Source organism: Puma concolor, chromosome B3, assembly GCF_028749965.1.
Source record: "Puma concolor isolate L17-30 chromosome B3, mPumCon1.1.hap2, whole genome shotgun sequence".
In the NCBI taxonomy this organism is placed as follows: Eukaryota; Metazoa; Chordata; class Mammalia; order Carnivora; family Felidae; genus Puma; species Puma concolor.
This window is the reverse complement of record NC_141672.1, coordinates 76,291,733-76,297,612: the sequence shown is the minus strand read 5'-3', so window position 1 is coordinate 76,297,612 and position 5,880 is coordinate 76,291,733. Positions and strand designations below refer to the sequence as shown.

Sequence of the window (5,880 nt, the reverse complement as noted above, 5' to 3'; positions counted from 1 at the left end):
GAGACAGAGCATGAATGGGGGAGGGGCAGAGAGAGAGGGAGACACAGAATCGGAAGCAGGCTCCAGGCTCTGAGCCGTCAGCCCAGAGCCTGATGCAGGGCTCGAACTCACGGACCGCGAGATCGTGACCTGGCTGAAGTCGGACGCTTAACCGACTGCGCCACCCAGGCGCCCCATCATTTTAGTCTTAAAGAATCATATTCTGATTAGGAACATGATTTTTTCACTTAATATAATTTGATTTGAGCATTCCTTCCATCATGTTTTCACCTCTAACATCTACTTTATTTTATTTTTAATGTTTTATTTAACATCTGCTTTACAATAGCTCTGTGAAATATTTTAATTAAGTACAGTTTCATACTAATTTTCTTCCTCTGTATTTGGGACAAAATTTGACAGCCATATATGTGATTTGATCACTTTCTCTTTCAGAAAATGTGGCATGGGTTTTCCTTTAGAGCTCAGTGATGGTGTCTATTATTTGTGTGTTTGAGAGAAATTAAGATAGGGAATGACTTGACAATATGAACTTAAGATAAAACTCAGAAATCTATTCTCATTTACAAAATTCTCTAAGTATCTGTTCACAATTACTCTCTCATAGAATTTAGAAGACAGAATTTTGTATTTCATTCACTGCTGTATTTGTAGTACCTAGCACAAACTTTTTCATATAATGCGCTATCCGTAGATGTTTTTTAAAGAAAGAAGGAAAGATGAATTCTGCTACTTAAACATACTTTTAATCTAATTTTTATGATGGAATTAAATGTATAAATTGATTGTGAAAAATAAAAGTCCTTAATGCGTATATCTGATTATTTGTTTCAGAGCGTTCTGTTTCTTTCCATTCATATGTCTTCCTTTCTTAATAAAGCTCTGTGGTTTTAAGATAATTAAATGTATTCTTGGACTTGTAATTTTGTGTTATCATTATAATTAAAACCGTTCTTTCTGAGCCATATGGGAAACATTTTATATGCACTTATTAGCCACCTCGTTAGTGCAGTGCACACAAAGGCATTTGGACTAATGGTTAATGTAGAGACAACTTGTTCCAAACCTCCCTGAGTGAACTTCACATTTGATTGAATTAAACATTACTAACCATAGCCTTTTTTTTTTTAGGGAGAGAGAGGGTGCAAGTGAGCAAGGGAAAGAGAGAGAGGGTGCAAGTTGGGAAGGGGGGGTAAAGAGAAAGAAGGAGAGGGAGGGAGAGAGAGAAGCAGGGCTCACCCAGGACTTGTGTTTTACCAGAAGCGGGGCCCGAGCTCACCTGATGTGGGACTCGTTATCAAGCTTAGTGCCAAATATTCTGCAACCAAATTGGAATTATTAAACTTTTCCATGGATTGGTCTTTATGTTTTTTAAGAGGTGCTCGGGGTGCCTTGGTGGCTCAGTCGGTTAAGCGTCCGACTTCGGCTCAGGTCATGATCTCATGGTCCGTGAGTTCGAGCCCCACGTCAGGCTCTGTGCTGACAGCTCAGAGCCTGGAGCCTGTTTCAGATCCTGTCTCCCTCTCTCTCTGACCCTTCCCCGTTCATGCTGTATCTCTCTCTGTCTCAAAAATAAATAAACATTAAAAAATTAAAAAAAAAAAAAAGAGGTGCTAATATAAGGACCTTAGTTGGAAACGTATGTGTAGCATGATGGCCTGCTCAGGCATTTTTCCCTAGCTTCTACAGTGTCTTTTGTATCGTGATCTTTCGTCATTATGATAAAATTTCTTTTTAACAACACGAAGACATCAATAATTCATGTATTTGCTGTTCCTTTCTTATAAGATACATGAGCTATGTGAAAGGGTCAATAAAAGGAAGTTAAGGAATCTCACTGTCTTTACAGTGTTTGGAAGGTGTGAATACTTTAAAAGCATATTGACTGACACTGACTACATAATTTTTTTTTGGAAATTGACATGCCCAAAAGATATCCATTAGTTCAGCCACTTGAATTAATGTTGCTTCTGCTAAGTGATTGAACTTTATAAAGGATTCTGGAGTGGTAATTGCATGACCAGTCTGGTATTGTCTCTTTCAATGTTTAAGATAAGATTATTAAAATTCTATTAATTCAGAATCTGGTCTCAGAGTGTCTGACAGATTTACCCTGGATATGGACACTTCTTGAATGACATAAGTGCAATCATGAGGCTCCCTTCATTGAGAAATGTGTTAGAGTTGAGTAATAGGAGTAGAAATTAATAATATTTCACATTTACTCTGCCAGTGGTAGAAAAACATTAGGTGTTTATAGATAGTTATAGTCTATCACTTAGAGAGCCTGACAGTTGTACTCTATGTGGTTCTATCATATTTCATGGAGACTGCAGTACAAATTCTGAAGATGCTTCGACCAATTTAGCTGAAGCTATAATGATTTTGAGACAAGGATGTTAAGTCTTTGCTACTGTATCAGGAAGTCAACAGTAAGAGGCAATGGATCTTTGCTGTTTGCCATGATGTTGAAAAATATCCTTAGGACACAACCTTACTTTTAATCTGTGCACACAGAGAAAGTCTTATCACAATCAATCATCGTATGGTCAATAGTCTTGTGGAGGTGTATGGTGTCACCTAGGGTATATTCTTTTCAGAACTGAGCATACAAAGTACAGGGGCTTACTGTGGTTCAACTGAGGTAATGAGAAAAATATAAATTTAAATATTTGATAATTAATGAACAAACTCTGATGTTTATTCTGGCCTTTCTGAAACAGAGCTGAGCTGTTGAAACTAAACAATGTAAGAAGGAGACCTCGGCGACAGGATCTATTATCTGAGGGCTGCAGTCTAAACCTTTCAGCAAAAAGTGATTAGATTTTCCAGCCTTTGGCCCCAAGAAAGGCATCGGAACAGACATTGACAGTGAGGAAGAATACTGGCATACTAATAGGTAGATTGAAAGAGCTACAGTTAGTCTAAACATTTTGCCTTCTTATCATAAAGTGATTTATTTCTATCTTACGTGAAATAACATAGTGTGAGCATACACGATTCTTACATCTTTTTTCATGATTCTTATATCTTATGCTGTTTCCATAATACATTACATGTAGTATTTTTAAAAATATAGAATACTTCATGAATTTTCACATCATTCTTGCACACAGACCATGCTAATTTTCTCTGTATTATTCTAATTTTAGTATATGTGTTCCGAAAGTGACCCTTAGTTGTCATATTTTTAAGTAAGTGCCTCCCACCCACTTTCATCACAGATGCAATGAATGAACATATTGTAGTTAAACCACCAATCCTCATTTCAATATAAAATTTTACTCATTGATTTTCAGATGTGACTTTACACATTAGAGTCACTGAAAGCAAAAAGAAGTCTGGATAATGAGACTCTCAGCTGGTACAGAGAGAAGTGTGACATGACCCACACAACTTGCTACAGGAAACCTCTATTTCCTGTTCTGGGGCAACAGCAGCACATACCCAGCCATCCTTCCTTCACCCTGGCAGGCTCCCCTCACGGTGCCGAGCTCTGAAATTGAAGAAGACATTTCCCATCTAGTGGAAAAACTCAAACATGTTTCTGTCCAGCCTTCTGAAGGTGGTAATGGCTTCAATGTGGCTGGGTAAGGATGGCCCCCATTGTAATGTTCCTCCTGTATGACCTAAAAACAGGGGACATAAGTGGTGTCTTGTGGGTACCTTGGAAGGGAGGGATAATAGTGTGTAAAACACAATTTCCTTGTGCCAGATGACTTATTCTGAAACTCTGATCCCATGTTTTTTTCTTCAGGATCCAGTATTTCCCAAAAGGTAACTCAAGCCCCACCAGCGATGTTAGTACAGGAGAAGGAGGCTGTCATCCTGGAATGCACATATGACACCAGCGATCCAAATTATAGTCTATTGTGGTACAAGCAGCCCAGCCGCGGGGAGATGATTTTCCTTGTTCGTCAAGATTCTCACAACCAACAAAATGCCACAGAAGGTCGCTACTCATTGAATTTCCAGAAGGCAAGAAAATCCATCCATCTTGTCATCTCAGCTTCACAGCTGGAGGACTCTGCAGTGTATTTCTGTGCACTCAGGAGCCCACAGTGAGAGGCAAGCTGGAGGGAGGTGTACCCAAACCCCAGAGCTCTTGTTGATACATCCACCTGTTGTAGGGATCAAGGCAGGGAATTCCATCCTACACAGGAAGTGGCTAAGGCTGGGGCAGCTCAGATGGAGGGTTAGAGGGAAAACCTGACTCTAAGAAAATACCTCTCTAGATAAGAATTATCATTCATCAAAAACATCCTTACCCCTGAAAATTTGTGTTGAAAGGGTTTATTGAAAACTAGAAAAGCCACGATAAACAATTTGCCATTTTGCAATTAGATTCAGCTGTGAGAATTGGCTAAGTAAATTCGGAAACATTTGACTCAAAAATCAGTAAAAATGTGTGTGAATTGTTGGATTTTCAGGTGAATTTTATTCAGTAAGTATATCTCGAATATATATTATGTTACAGCCATTATTTAGAATATGGAAGGCCATGGAATGTTTCTGTGGTTTTCCTTTTTTTGTTTTATGTCACGCTGGTTTATTCTGCTTAATGACGTGGTTTAATTAGGTTTGTTTACTGTGAGTCAACTGTACTTACATGTATTTTCCAAGGTGCCTACTCTGTGACATATGTCTGTACTATTGCTCGTCCCATGTTATTAACACGCCTAGCATTTATGTCCTCGATTTGCATTCTGGAGGTTTACCTGCTTCCCAACACTGTTATCTGCAAATGATCATGATTAGTGGCTCTTAGGCTCTTCACCCTGTGAAGTAGCAGGGTGTGAATTATCCTCTTTGTCTGTTCCCACCCTTTACTTCAAAACTTTTTCAAAGGCATTTTTCCCAGCACGTGGCTCAGATTGCACACTTCTGAGCCCTCTTTGTTTGATCAATGTTCCACAGTCCAACACCACTCCTTCTCTCCATTTTCCTCCTTCCACCTCTAACCTCATTTCCCCAGTGCCTTCACATTCGAATGGTAATGGATGGTTGATAATCGGTCTTGCATTGTAACACTCTTTTACATTTGCGTGGAAAGCAGATGGGTAGGGTAGAAATCTTAACAAGAATCTCTTTAAAAATTTTTAATTATAGAATTTTACCATTGTAACATACATTTTTACCAGTTTAACAATTTTTAAGTGTACAATTCAGTGGTATGAAATACATTTACATTGTTGTTCAACAAGCACCCTATCCATTTCCAGAAATCTTTTCATCTTGAAAAACTGAATATTTGTACTCATTAAACAATAGCTCCATCCCTACAGTCCTTGGGAGCTACCATTCTACTTTCTCTTTCCATGAGTTTGACTATTTTGGACACCTCCTAGAAGTGGAATTATGCAGTATTGGTCATTATGTGACTTTCATTTTACATAATGTCTTCAAGGTTCACCCATGTTGCAACATGTGTCAGAATTTCTATCCTTTTTTAAGTTGAATAATATTTCAGTGTATGTCATACCACATTTTCTTTATCCATATGATCTTTTGCTGCACCTTTGGGTCTTCCAAAGCAAAACTTTCCTTTTGGTGGAAACAGGAATTTATAAATGTCTCAATGTTTGGGGTTTATAGTGAAATTCTTCCAATTTTTGAATGTATACCAGAAGTGGAATTTCTGGATCATAAGGCAATTTTATTTGAAATTTTTTGAGAGATGGTGTGTCTGGGTGGCTCAGTCAGTTTGAGTGTCTGACTTCGTCTCAGGTCATGATCTCACAGTTCGTGAGTTCGAGCCCCTCATTGGGCTCTCTGCTGTCAGTGCGGAGCCTGCTTTGGATCCTCTGTCCCCATCTCTCTCTGCACCCACCCCCCATATGTTCTCTCTCTCAAAAATAAAAAAAAAACATTTAAAATAAA

The 5,880-nt window shown here is 38.5% G+C and overlaps 1 long non-coding RNA gene and 1 other non-coding gene across 2 annotated transcripts; one reads left to right on the top strand and one right to left on the bottom strand.

Annotated features, from left to right (window-relative positions):
- Window positions 1-3,069: 3,069 nt before the first annotated feature.
- On the bottom strand, window positions 3,070-3,175 carry LOC112856559 (U6 spliceosomal RNA). Its single transcript, XR_003223131.1, has one exon. It is a non-coding gene; the product is annotated as a U6 spliceosomal RNA (small nuclear RNA).
- A 135-nt stretch (window positions 3,176-3,310) lies between these two features.
- LOC112855944 (uncharacterized) lies at window positions 3,311-5,284 on the top strand. Its single transcript, XR_015252535.1, has 2 exons — window positions 3,311-3,590; window positions 3,758-5,284. It is a non-coding gene; the product is annotated as an uncharacterized LOC112855944 (long non-coding RNA).
- Window positions 5,285-5,880: the final 596 nt, after the last annotated feature.